The sequence below is a fragment of the Mauremys reevesii genome, linkage group 5 (assembly GCF_016161935.1).
Source record: "Mauremys reevesii isolate NIE-2019 linkage group 5, ASM1616193v1, whole genome shotgun sequence".
In the NCBI taxonomy this organism is placed as follows: Eukaryota; Metazoa; Chordata; order Testudines; family Geoemydidae; genus Mauremys; species Mauremys reevesii.
The window spans coordinates 26798391-26812863 of record NC_052627.1 but is presented as its reverse complement, the minus strand read 5'-3'; the positions used below and the strand labels follow the sequence as shown (position 1 = coordinate 26812863).

The following is a 14473-nucleotide window of genomic DNA, read 5'->3' as shown; positions in this document are numbered from 1 at the left end:
GGTCCACCGGAGCCGCGGGACCGGTGACCGGCAGAGCGCCCCCCGCAGCGTGCTGCCGTGCTTGGGGCGGCGAAATGGCTAGAGCCGCCCCTGGCAAAGAACTGGGGTCAGCTACCACCATTTTCACCAAGCAGCACTGGTATGATGCTAGGGCACAAGAAGAGCACCAGGAGGGCACCACTGTCAGCATCTATTGGTCCTAGGTTTCTTTTTAAAAGTCTTTCATTCTTCTAAGATCTCTGCATATGATAATCTTTATGCTGAGTTCCCCTCCCAGCTTTTGTAGCCTCAGTCTTACCAACATTCACTAAGTCCTGCTTGCTGAACACTGTGTGGCTATGGTTCTAATTTGACTTACAGGGTCTCTCAATCTTCTGCACATTTATCACTAATTCATCAGCAAATAGCATGTTCAAAGGCAGCTCCCTTCATATATTCTCACTTACCACATTTATGATAACTGTAAACAAAGAGACGATCAATGCTGACACCCCCCACACCCCGCACCCTCCATTGCAAGACATTTTCTACTGGAAATTCTCTTCTGTAATCCTATTTAGTTTTGACTATGGTAGTCACTGCATCATACATATCCTGGATAAGATGGGTATGTTCTTTTGGCACACGTCTCCATCGCAAACTCCATCAAACCAATTCTTTTGGTACACAAATATATGTTTTCTCCAAGTTCACAAATACCCACTTGATGTTTCTTTTCTCTGAACTTCTCCATGAGGATTTGTAGCACAAATGTGGCATCAATTGTGCTTCTTCTTGGCATGAATCTATACTGACCCTTCAAAATTTCAACTATGCAAGGGAGATGCTCTTCAATAATCTTCTCCAATACTTTCATAGCATGTGAAGTCAATTTAATTGGGCAAAAATCAGCACACAGTGTAACATCTCCTTTATATTTAAAAATAGGCACTACAAAGCTTTTGCACCATTCCTCTATCATTTTCTGTTTCTTAAGACTATCACTGAGCAAACTTGTAAGATACTTGATGCCTTCCTTTCCCAGTAACTTCAGCACATCCACTGGTAGTTCATCTGGCCCAAATGCTTTCTCCTTTTTAATTTTCTTAAGCACCTCTGCATTCTCTTCCTCCTCTATGCAATCTATTCTGTTCCAGTTCAGTATATTTTAGTCCCTCCTTTGGGTTCTTCTCATTCATCACTTTTTTTCAAAATAACTGCTCCACACTCTGTTGATTGATTCCCCATTTGTTTGCAATATACCATGTTCATTTCCAATTTGCCACCTGAGCTAGTTAGAGGATTTGAATTTGACACAACTATGGTAATTAGGGATATTCTGCTGCTAATCTTTCCTTTGTCTATGCTTCGGTGTGTAACTATGCTGCAAGTAATTTTGATTAATTACGGAAGTAATATTTTCTAAAATATACCTAAAATGGCAGAAACAAAGTTAGATTTTTTGCAACTCTGCCGAAGACCTGTTTTTAGCAGTTTGTAATTCAGGATCTCTTTGTACAATTTGATTCAAATTTGGGAGAAAAATTCTGCCTCACTACCTGATGTACCAGTTTTGTTGCCAAATTTCCTTTGTGAATTTCAGAGAGGAGGGTATTTAAGAGTGTGTAAGAATGGGACAAAATCAGGCTTGCAATGGAGATCAATTAAAGCCCTACCTATGCAGTAGCTATGACCACTCCATAATACACATGTTTACACTATATGTACTTATGCAATATAGACTTTATAAGGTAAAGAACTGCTTAGGAAGAAAAATGGGTTAAATGATCTGAGGAAAGACAGAAGGTTTATGGTATAGAAGAGACTGAGACAACATGCAACAGATAGAATTGTATGTCTCTTTCTTTGTTGTGTTGCCAAAGACAAATATAAAGACCCCATGAAAAAGGCTGCAAAAGCAAACAACAAAGGGAAACAGTACAAATGATGTCATTCAGAAAGGAAACACACACACACACACAGAGTAAACAAAACAGATGATCTCAATAGATTAAAGAAACAAATAGTTTTACAACCATCTCACAAGAGTAGAAATATGTTGTAGCAGCCATGGCTGCACAGTTAAATACCCATAAAAGTTTATTGCGAAATCACAAACTACTTTGTACATAGTACAGGACAATGGTTCTCAACCTTTTCCACAGTGGGACCTCCCATGAGCTCTCATCTCGATCTAGCTAGAAACCCCTTTCAATTTAACAATCCAGGAAGGGCAGAGTGATTTCAGCCTCTGCAAATCTGTTCATGGCCCCCACGTTGAAAACCCACGGCACGCAACATAATGTAAAGGCAATGATTACAAGTCTTCTCCAATATGTTAATGGCTCTGCTAGAAAAAAAATTATTTACAGAAGCAATTCCTGCATTTATATTTTAGAACATTATTGCCTTACTTCCTCCCATTAATGCTATACCAGCTAGATTAGCAGCGTATGATACTGGAGAGATAAACTATTGGTTGCATCACCAAAACATGGAAAAAACAGCATAGAACACAAAAAATTGACAAAAGAAAAATTCTCACAATTGATTAAATTTGTATGACTATAAATCAAATTCACTTGAGATTACATAACATCACATAATTCATTGTTTAGAAACAAATATGTACAAAAAGATTTTCAGAATTAGCGAGAGTTGACCAAACTCTGCCATTGTTTTCAAAAGGATCAGGGTTATATCAACAATCAGTATGTCTGAAACTCCTATACAAAAATATGATTTGGAGACCTTTTACAAGTAGGTCATTCCTGTCAAAGGTAAACCCATATTTCAGATCCTCACAAAAGCTAACACAAGAATACAACAAGAAATGTAAATATGAAAATACTGTATACACTGAATACTGATAATCAAAGAGCGAGAACCTACAGATCCCAAATATTGACACCAACTGTATGATTAGATAATAAATAAAAAGCATACCATGCAGATCACTAATTGGAAGGTGGATTTGGTGAATTGTACTGAAGTGGTTTAGGAAGAAACTTGTTCTGCTTAAAACACCAGCCTGGTTTAGAGGGGAAGTGAAGACAGCTATAAAAATAATATATAAAAAATGGAAGAAAGGGGAAAGGGAAAGTAATGAATATAAATCAGAAGATAGATATTGCTGAAAATTGATAAGGGAAGTAATGGGAGACAAGGACAAATCTATGGATAGCAGAGGTAAGGATAAAAAGGAGTTTTTAAAGTATGTTAGGAAGAAAAAGAATCCTAAAATGGTATTGGTCCATTACTAGAGGGGAATGGCAGAATTATCAATTATGCAGAAAAGGCAGAAGTGTTAAATATTTTTTCCTGTATTTGAGGAAAAACAGATGATATAGTCATATCACATGATGACAGTTGCACTCTTTCTATCCACTAATACATTGGGAGGATGGTAAACAGCAGCTACCATAGTTCGGCATTGTAAAAACAGAAGGTCCAGATAACTTGTATCCAAGAGTTTTAAACAGCTGACAGAGGAGCTCACTAGACTGCTAGTGTTGATTTTTAATAAGTCTTGGAACATAAGAGAAGTTTCAGAAGACTGGAAGAAACTTAACGTTGTGCCAATATTTAAAAAGGGTAAAAGGGACGACCCACATAATTATAGGCCTGTCAGTCTGACATCAGTGGGAGCCGCGATTGGCCGGACCTGCGGATGGGGCAGGTAAACACATCGGCCTAGCCCACCAGGGGCTTTCCCTACACAAGCGGCGACCCCTGTTTGAGAAACCCTGGGTAAGAACTTCATGTTGAATCAAGTCTAGTTGCTTATGTTTAGAAAGCATTTTATAAATATTTTATAAAATATTTTATAAATATTTATAAAATATAAAATATAAAATATTTTATATTTTATAAATATCTCCTGTCTGTGTGTTCCATTCTATGCATCCGAAGAAGTGAGCTTTAGCTCACGAAAGCTCATGCTAAAATAAATTTGTTAGTCTTTAAGGTGCCACAAGTTTTTTTTTTTTTTTTTTTTTACAACACAACACGGCTGCTACTGCTGATGTGTCATTTTATCTTTATTTCTCTTGTAACCATTTCTGACGTTAATGCCTTATACTTGTACTTATTTAAAAACTCTCTCTTTGTAGTTAAATGAACTTGTTTTATTCTTTAATTAAAACTAATCCAGTGTTGTGAATTGGTTGGATAGCTTCATTTAAGGCTGATCCCTTTAGATGGGCAACATACGTAATATATCTGGACGATTCAGGAGAGATCTGCACAGTGCAAAACACATTTTGGGGGATGAAAATCCAGGACTTGAAGTACGGTGGGGTCACCCTGCAGGTAGTAACCAAGGCTGCTGGAAGCCAGAGTGTGGCTGGTGTTTGCTAATAGGCTGCTAGGGTCGGAGTCACTGGATCAGTGCTATGGTGATACACAAACACTCAGGGTGTGACCTGTATGCTCAGTAGGGTGACCAGATGTCCCAATTTTATAGGGACAGTCCCAATTTTTGGGTCTTTTTCTCACATAGGCGCCTATTACCCCCACCTCCTGTCCTGATTTTTGACACTTGCTATCTGGTCAGCCTAATGCTTAGTGGCTGTTTGTGAGGAGCCCAGGTTGGGAGCTACAGCAACAAGGCATTGTGAGGCACCCAAGGTTGCGTGGCAAGTGGTCTGGATTGCACCCTGGAATGTAATAGCCATATCAACATAAATTAAAAAGACTGAGTTTAGACACCAAACTGGACCCCTCAGATTTGCAGTTAGATATTCCCCTGTGCATGCATCTTACTCCTCTTGTGAGGATCTTGGGTGACTCATAAAATCCCCCCCACTTTATGTGTTCTGTGGAAATCAAGCAGGAAAGTATATACCCTTAGCTGTGTTACCTTTTTTTATGGCTGCCCTGCAGTGATGGGAACTTTTCACTGTGTCTATGTGTGGACCTTGAAGCCTGTTCCATAGCGGGTGAAACTCCAACCCCTCTCCCCTGGGATAGCATGATCTTTGTGAGAGGAGCCTGAGTTTTCTTTCCCAACTTGCCCCCTTCTGCACCTATTATCTTGGTAGGTGACAATCTGGCTCCATGATTGTCAGCATGGGAAATGTATTATGTATCTAAGGCTTGACATAAGTTACACTTCTAATAAGTAAAAACTTTAAAATGAGAGCGTGTTTTAGATTTTAATGTAGGCAAAGAACAATCCGATTGTAATACTGTAGAACAACACAATGGAATAAGATCCAGGTATATACCACACTTGTCTTGAAAGAACAACTGTATGTTAATGCTATTTAACAACATTTTTAAAGCAGACATTACAAGCAGAAAAACAAAAACAAATCTAGTCCCACAATTAGATAATCTCACAGGAATCAGGTGTTATTCTAATTCAACCATGCAGCCTCTCTTATTATTTACCAACATTTACACAACTAATTCACAGTAATACAGATATTCCACTTAAGTGATCTGGGCTTTAGTGGAAAATATTAGAAAAACACCACAAACACCAGTGAATACTACCACAAATATTCATCTGATCTGGCCAAAAAGTATACTTTGGTGGGGGGAGGGGTGTGGAAAGATGGCACTCCTCTAATCCTAAATTCTGTCTGCCAGGCTAATCTTCTATATAAATTAGGCAGCCTGAAGGCTTCACCAGCTGCCAACAATCCCACAGGGCTAACAGAGCAGCTGTAGATTGCCACAAGGCAGCTATACCATTTTTCCTTTGGCTATACCCCCAACACCAAAACCCAGGAGATATAAGAAATGCTACACCCGCTCTATGCCACTGGAGGATCTCCCTATACTGTACTGGAGTGAGGCTGAGCTGGGCAGCCATACTATCTTAATCTCTAATATCTGTTGGTGGAAATGCAAAGAAATAACTCGGGGGAAAATCATGGTCATATTCTGTGCAAGTGATCTTCAGTTTAAATGTTCAACAAGACATATAACATATTTTAATGGAAATATTGAAGTCCTTATGGTAGGAAAACGTACGAAGAAATTCCATCGTGAATGTCAATTACAAAATCACATTTGCCACTTGTCCATGTCTGTTTTGCATGCCAAAACACCTTGATAAAGAACAAACAAATCACTACAAACAATATCATTCCAATTTTAAAAAGGACATTGTATCACATGGTTAAAATGTGAATAGCAGTGGTACAAATATAACAAACTGACCAACAAGAAATACAATTTGCACCAAACAATTTGAAGAGTACTTATCTGATAGTCTTTCAAAATCCAATAATATGGATTAGTAAAAAGTTTCTCTTTAGCACTAAATAGTTCAGTTTATAGAGTGAACATATGCAATACATCTAAAGAAAACTTGTAGAGAGTTTTGCAGACCTCTAGGGTACAAAGTTCTCTTTAATGCTAATCAGCTTAGACAACTGAAACCCAGAGTAAACATATGTAATTGATGCAGATATATTTTGGACCATTCCTTGTAGGCTAAGGTGCAGAGTTACCTCGTAACACTAAACACTTTGGACAATTCAAATATAAAATCCAAACAATGCAACTGCATACCACAAAGTGACATTGGCTATATGAAAAAAATTGAACACTTTCAATAAGTCAAATATGCACATTGCAATATACCAATATTTACTTTTCTTTAAAAAACAATTTGTATATATGTAAACATAATTAACTGCCTTCTTATTTTTTCTGAAATTAATTGCAAACCTGCTGCCTTTCGTTAATGCAAAAGATACCTTTGATGTGTTAATATTATATTCTAATTATTCAGTCATTTCTCCTAGATGACACTTAATGTAGGAATTAAAACACCAGTAAGTTTATCTAAACACTGAAATATATATATATAGGAAATCTGCTCTAGAAATGCCCAGCAACAACATTTATCACTGAAAATTCTCTTGTTATGTAAAGAACTCCTTCAAAAATTACTTGAAAAGGGTTTCTTCATTTACTTAATGTTCAAAGTTAAGAACAAAAATATTACAAACTACACGTTAAAATGAACCTACTAAAACCAAGAACAGAATACCACAAAAAACCCTCTCAAACAAAAACAGTGTTAAGTCATAAATAAGGGGTAGTCCCAAAAATCACCACCACCACCCCTCCCCGAAAGAAGTCCATAGAATCATAGCATTTAAGACCTGAAAGGAGTATTGTGGTCTTCTGGTCTGAATTTATATGGCATAACATAGGCTATATACACTCACACAGTAATTTCTGCATCAAGCACGTGCCTTCTTTCTAAGCTATTTAAATAATAAAAAGCATTTTAAAACCCTATGAAACAATATAGAATGGCCACCTTATATCATACGTTGATTTGATGTGAGGGGTTGAGGGACGTTATGTCAAGGATAGTGAATGAGACAACAATATAACAAACAGGATCCCACTCACCCACCATGTAGGAACAGAGCACATACATGCAATTTATTAGCTGCTTAATATTATTCAGCAGTGTTAAAAATATTCTCTCACCCACCCTAGTACTAAATTCTACTGTATTCTTTCGCATCACTTGTGTTTCCACAATTTAGAATGTTCTCTCTACCAAAATAAACAAAACCTAATTAGGGTCAAGAAACAAAACAAATTATCTCTACAAAGGAACAAGAATAAATTTGGCCTTGAGGAACTCTGCTGGAGGTGTCACTTCTATTTAGCAAGAAGTGTTACAAGATACAAGAGAAGAGGGCTCTAGGGTGGCTCCAGTCTGGCTGCATTTTCTCAGATGTGAGTTCAAACCCTTTAAGAAAGTTTAGTCTCCTCATTCTACTTCGTAGCCAGTGGAAAGAGACTGGGGAGACCTAATATGAAGAAATGCTTTATGGCCTTTTGATTATGATTAAAAATAATCTGTAACGTCTAGCATGTCATTTAGCTGGGGTATATATATGGCACTATCCGAGAGAGAAAGAGATTGAGATCAACAATTCTAACTAGCTCTTTTCCATATCTAACCTCTGTGACTTATATACAGGTACTGGATGCTGTGTTATTTGTGTTTTCATGACAGAGCATGGAAAATTCATAAATGGTCCTCATCTAAGTAAAGGTAAAGAAAATTCCATTTCACTTTGACATAGAAACAGAACTATGTAGAAATTGCCCCTCCCGCCCCCACTTGCTAGAGTGATCTGCTGTAGGTGTTTGCCATATGCTTTAAACGTGACTGACATGACTCTGAATTTAATGTGTCACCTGCTGTGTTCAGGATCTGTTGTCTATCTCTGAATGTGTAGAAAATGAATTGCTTCATTTTGATTTATTGCAAGTGAAATAGATGATGAAAACAACAACAGAAACAATGCTGTTAAAGCATCTTAAATGTAATAGCACTGTTTCATGTGTAAATGATTTCACAAATATAATCAAACATTCATACTGTGAATCTTTCAATTATAACAAGACTATCGCACAGTATAGTATTTGACTCCCTGATTCATTAACAGCTACTGTCATTAAGAAACTGCATAAAATCCTCTGTGCTCATTCCTTGGATTGCATTCCAAGTTATAATTCATCATGGAAAATAGAGGCTTATATTTTCAATATCTATCTGTGGAATTGATCTCTGCTTTTCTCTCTCCTTGTGCTTTACTCACAAAGTATCTGTGTTTAGTCATCTTCATTAAAAGGTTTTCATATTCTTTCTACAATGAAGCACTTTGCTTTATTAGGGCTCATCTACACATTAGTAGTGTCTTAATTTTTAAAGATTTTTTTAAAGTATTATAACTGCATTTCTAGCATTTGGGAAGGGCACTGGTTTAATATTCCTAGAGCTTAAAGGCTCAACTCAATAAGGTATTTAACCACATGCATAACTTTAAGCATGTGAATGTGTCATTGACATTCTACTTATGTGTTTAACTTTATACATGAAGCTACACAGCTTGCTGGATCAGGATCTATGTTTCTTGGACTATCAATCCAAGAAACCTTCATGATGTTGCCCGTTTTTGACCCAAGCATTTAGTCAAAGTTCAGGGCCCTGGGGATATGGGAAGTAGTGGGAGTAGAGTGGGAAGTAGAGTGGGAAGCAGAAATTGATGACGGAGTCTGGTATTTTCTGCGATGCAATCTTGCTTACTCATGAGGAATGTACAATGTCCAGATTCTCAGAATGCTGGAGAAACCAAAGGCAAAAGGAGTAGTTTCTTAGCTTACTGCCTCAAACCACTTTAGCTAGCCCCAGATCCAAAAGCTTTCTCTCTAGCTTCTTCCAGGGTCACACCGTACTTACAGGCTTATGCTTAGATTTCAGCAGGCTCTCTCTCTTACTCTCTGGTTTTGTGATTGGCCTTCCCTTACTCCGTTTCATTCAGAAGATGAAAAAGAAGTGGATACTGACTGACTGCAATGTGATGGAGGAATAACATGACTAGGGCCAGAAGATGAAGACCAGTCTTCTACCAGTCAATCTACACATGTTTATTTCCTATTTTACGGAAGCTTTTTCTGTGCGTTAACTGCTGGAAAATGCTGACATTTTGATGATGACCACTATTCACAAAAATATAGGACTGAAAAAAAATCTTCAATCTGTTTCCGCTATCATTTTTCTTCTGAAGGGCTCTGTGTAGCTCTAAAGCTCATCTCTCTCGCCAACAGAAGTTGGTTCAATAAAAGATAGCACCTCACCCACTTCTAATCAGTATCAGAGGTAATCCAGGGCAATGGCTGGAGTTCTCACAGAGGCCAATAGTTGGAAGATCCAATATAAGGGTTGGTTCAGTGGGTTGGGGAAGCAATGATTGTGTGAGGAGCAGAACAACAAGGCATGATCTGGCAAAATGATCCAGACATCAAACAATAGTCTGTTGCTCAGACAGCTTCCTCTTCCTGCTGGAATCTTTATATAGTCCAGGTACCCAATGAGAATGTTTTCTGTCCATCCAATCGGGGCTGGTTGCTGTGGGTCTGAAGGCCCTCAGCAGTAAGGCTGTTGGTCAGGGGTAGCAGTTCAGCGTACTGTTGTGGTGCCGCATACAAGGATGCTGCCTAAGGACCTGGGTTCAGTAGCAGGATCCTGACAGTAATGGTTTGAGGGAAGGCAAAACATTTATTATATTCTTACAGTTGATATCTTTATTAGCCAACGGGATACTTATTTATTTGTAGTAGCATCTAGAGCCACAACTAAGATGGGGCCCTCGTTGTACTGTACAATGCAGAGCAAAAGACAATCCCTCCCCAAAGCTTCCAGTCTGAAATACAAAGGGTGGAAGAGGAAGCAGAAGCACAGAACGGTTAAGTGACTTGCTCAAGGTGACCTAGCAGGTCAGTGGCAGAGCCAGTTATTGAAACCAGGGCTCCTGAGTCCCAGTCCTATGCTTTGCCTACGGGACAGTTCTGCATCACTTTCAGGATTCATCTACAGGTTTCACAGAAGATGCTAAATGCTTTGGGGACTAAGATATCTGTGGTGTCCAACCATTGCAAAAATCATGCTTATCTTCATTGCCACTAGGGGCATGTTACCGTGCAGAGGCATCTGTTTAAAATTCATTCTCCAGATAACACACATGCCCTTCAAACATGCACCTCGAAGGATCGGATGCAGGTGCTCAGCAGCTCTGAAAAATCAAGCCCCATGGAGTTTTATCTATATGCAGCCCATTAACAAAAGCTAATGGCTGGAACAAGAGAAGCCCGTGACTGTATTACTACAGGAGCTATTTCCAAATACTTCAAAACAGGCAGAGAAAGAAACTGCTTTCTTGTTACAGATTTAAGAATGTGATGGCATACTTGGAGCACAATTGAAACATGACATCTATCATTCTGAATGTGTTTTTTTAAAGGTACAAGGAAACCTATTGTCACATTTGATAAAAGAAAGATTAAATACTTATCAAGAAACTCAAAGGATTCCAGAATGTTATTCACTCTTCTTCTTTTTTTTAAATGTACTGTGTTGAGAATAAAGAACACAGTTCATCCTCAATTGTTTTGGATGTGTTGTTCTATTATTGTTTAATCATTTAAACGCCTACCTCAGTTCTGCAAACAAAGATGAAAGGTTACAGTTTGAGAACCGAGAGTTCCACTTGCCTGTAGCTCAGAATGACACAGTCTGATAGTAGAGTTATCCTGGTCACAGATGTCCAATTGACAATTGCAGTAGGTATAGCCATGTTGCTCAATGGGAATTCTGAAGTCACTTGGTGGTCAAAGGGAAATTTTACATTTAATATTCAGCCAGGAAAGTTTGTAAATGTGGGACTAAATTCTGACATGTCTCACTGAAGCTTAGTGGGGACGAAGGAAGGTACAGAGACCTTCTTCTCCGCTGTAACCTTGCAGGAGTGGGACAGAATGGTGACCTGATTCTCCATTAAGCAGGAAAAGGTAGTGTATGTGTGGCAATGGGAGCAGTTACTAACCCGCTCAGCATCTCTCTTGTCTTTGCCCCTATAGAGGTATGACTAGATGGGTCTGACCCATCTGGGATGTGGTCATGCTCGCTGTTACAACAGTCTGTTGGTATTACTGTGAGGGCCATCCAGCCCTAAGAACCTGACAACACTGTTGAATCACACTAGAGCTCTCAGTTCCTAGCTGCTTCACAGAATGAGAGACTGAGTATGAGATTTGAAGCCAGGTTTCCTGCTTAAAAGGTAGATGTGGTGCATGCCTCTCAGCTCCTGAATTTCTGCTTTGCTGGTGGTACAGGCACTGTAAGGCCCGTGACAATGAATAAACTCATTGTAATCGTTGTGGCCATTAACTTTTCTTTTCACGATCTTACTTTTCATTAAGTTTGACTCAGGTGAAATTGTTCACTTTTCTTGATGGGCCTAAGATATAAAAAGGCAAAATAAATCTCAAGGAAAAAGGGAGTTATGTTATCTCACAACAGACTATGGTCTCCCTTATGAGTGATAACTAAAATAAAACCAAAGTCAATAAGAGCTCTTTCTTACCTGTTATTACTATGTTTTTTCTCAGGCACACTATACCAGTCCACCCAAGTGAGTTTAATTCCACCCAATCAGCAGGATTAAACCACTGGTCCTCACCCCAAATTTGCAGTTTGGCTCTATCAAGAGAACCTGTAAAGTAACATGTGTCACTCAGCTGAAACAGCCTTCATGGGATGATTCATGAGCCACTGCACAGGTAGTGGGGGGATTCCTCCGCCAACACCAGGCCTTGTTTCTCGAGCTAGGTGTTGTGGTCTCCATTTCAGACATGATTAATTAATTAATTAACAAAAGCAGAGGCGGAAAGTAACCAAATAAAAACATAGAAGCAGCACAGTAATAGTATTGTCAACCCGAAGCACTCGAAAAATCATGTATTGTCCCTCTCCCTCCTGAAAATAATGAGATTAGTTTAAAAAAATAATGAGCTATTCAAAGTGTTAACTGTGTGGGATTCCTTTTAGTTGCAAGCCATCGTGATTCACATTGCCATGCTGTTTTCCATAGCCACCAGGGCTAGAAATGTACTTAAAACTTCAAAGCTGAAAGTCACACAGTCACATGATTCATGGAGTTGAGGCTTTAATAAAAGCACCAAAAGCAACATGAGACAGCAGAAAAATCACAAGAATCGGAAACAGTGTGATAACATTACATGGGATGGATAACATGGAACAATAATGAAGAATGGAGACTATTCCCCAAAACAAGTGGAAAAACTAAAATGGTACAAGATATTTTATAAACATGTTTTTTTTAATTAAAAGAAAATTAATAATGTTTAATGGAGTCACCCTAACAGATTCATGCTCATAGTAGTCGAAGTGTCTTCAGACACACAAGTACATACACACCCAATTACCATTTTGCGTGATCTAGTCTATCCCTTTCCCCCTTTGTTGCTATGAATTATTTCTATGGGCTTCCCCTGCTTTACTGCTCTGCTGTTAACTCTTAATTCTTTACATCACTAACTATTCTTTTGCACCAGTGCCAATCTTGCAAAGCAAAACATTGTTACAATCTGGTAAATATTCAGCAAGAGAATTGGGTTTGAGTAATCTTCTCTCTAAGGGGCGTAGGCATCTAGAGGTTAGAGTAGCAGATGGGATTCTGTCCCTGGCTTCATCATTCACTCACTTTGCGATATTGGACAACAACATATCAGGAAAATATCAGGGGGCAAGCCATGATTTGCACGAGAGTGTGCAAGAGGGGCTGTGCAGAAACCTCAGTTCTATTTCTGCCTCTCGTGTTAATACATTTTCTGACCTTAGGTAAATCACTTAATCTGGGTGGGCCTCTGCTTCATCTCCTGTGAAACCGGTCACCATGCTGTTTGTGCATCATTGTAATTGCCTACAAAAGAGAGCTCTGCAGAGCTGCATTGCTCCAGGAGGAGTTTGAGCAGTCTGTTGTGCAGATAGACTGTGACAGTCCAGCCTGCTCCCTCTGGTGTGACTAAAAGACCAATATGAAGAGGGTTGGGGGCATGCATGGCACTGCTTTTTCCTGTTATGGCAACAGTTGATAACATCATGCACAGTATGGGTCATTGATGTACAAGTACCCAGAACGAAACTCTGACTTGCACCCAGAAAGTCATTAAGGGGATTATGAGGGGGGAAAACCCCCTCTGTATGTACATTTAAATCTTTTCTGATGTTATTTGGTGTTACACAAAAAGAAGGTTAATGACCAGGACACCTTTCCAGAGCATAGAGTCATAGGTGAGTAGCTTAGACTTGAACAGAACATTGAAGGGCTGAGGCAGGAACAAGGAACAGTGTGTATTGGCAGTTAGATTTGAGTGAGAATCTAAGAGACAGAAGTCTGAAGAACATTATGCTTCTGAGTAACGGGACAGTGATACCAGAGCTGAGGTTTTTCAAGTTGCCCGTGCAGTTTGTGATCACCTTTGTTCAGGGAAATGGGAACTATGTATATTCTGTAAAATAAAAAAATAGCGCTAGAAAATACCCTGAAAAATGAGAATGAGAAGAAAATCAGATGATGAGCACGATGAGAAAAATGAGCATGATAATTGTTTAACAACACTTTACTAGAAGCCCCAGAAGTCACAATCGAGACAGCAGGCAGTACCGGTTAAAACAAACAAACAAACAATAGACTCAATCTATTTTTCTTAACAAAGTGAAGGTTAAGGTTGACTTGATTGGAATCTATAAATACCTACATGGGAAACAAATAATGGGATTTTTATTCTAGCAGAAAAAGGTATATCACAATCCAAGGGCTGGAAGTTGAAGCTAGACTAATTCAGAATGAAATTAAGGTATTCATTTTTAACATTAAGGGTTGATAACTATTGGAACAATTTACAAGGTTAGTCGTAGATTCTCCATTACTAGCAAATTTTAAATCAAAATTGGATTTTTTTCCTAATATATAAACTGTAGGAATTATTCTGGGGAAATTCTATGGCCTCTGTTGTACAGGAGGTCAGACTAGATCAGAGGTGAGCAAACTACAGCCCACGGGCCACATCCAGCCTGTGGGACCCTCCTGCCCGGCCCCTGAGCTCCTGTCCCAGGACGCTGGCTCCCAGCCCCTCCCCTGTT

The 14473-nt window shown here is 38.9% G+C and overlaps 1 long non-coding RNA gene across 2 annotated transcripts in view; it reads right to left on the bottom strand.

The window, feature by feature from the left end:
• The window catches only part of LOC120406606, a 291376-nt gene that overhangs the window by 40241 nt on the left and 236662 nt on the right, over positions 1-14473 (bottom strand). The window contains exon 3 of one of the 2 annotated variants that reach the window (XR_005599405.1): positions 5560-6038. The exons of the other annotated variant lie outside the window; for it this stretch is intronic. This is a non-coding gene — a long non-coding RNA (uncharacterized LOC120406606). Of the gene's footprint in view, positions 1-5559; positions 6039-14473 lie in introns of those variants that run through there. 2 annotated transcript variants of the gene reach the window in all.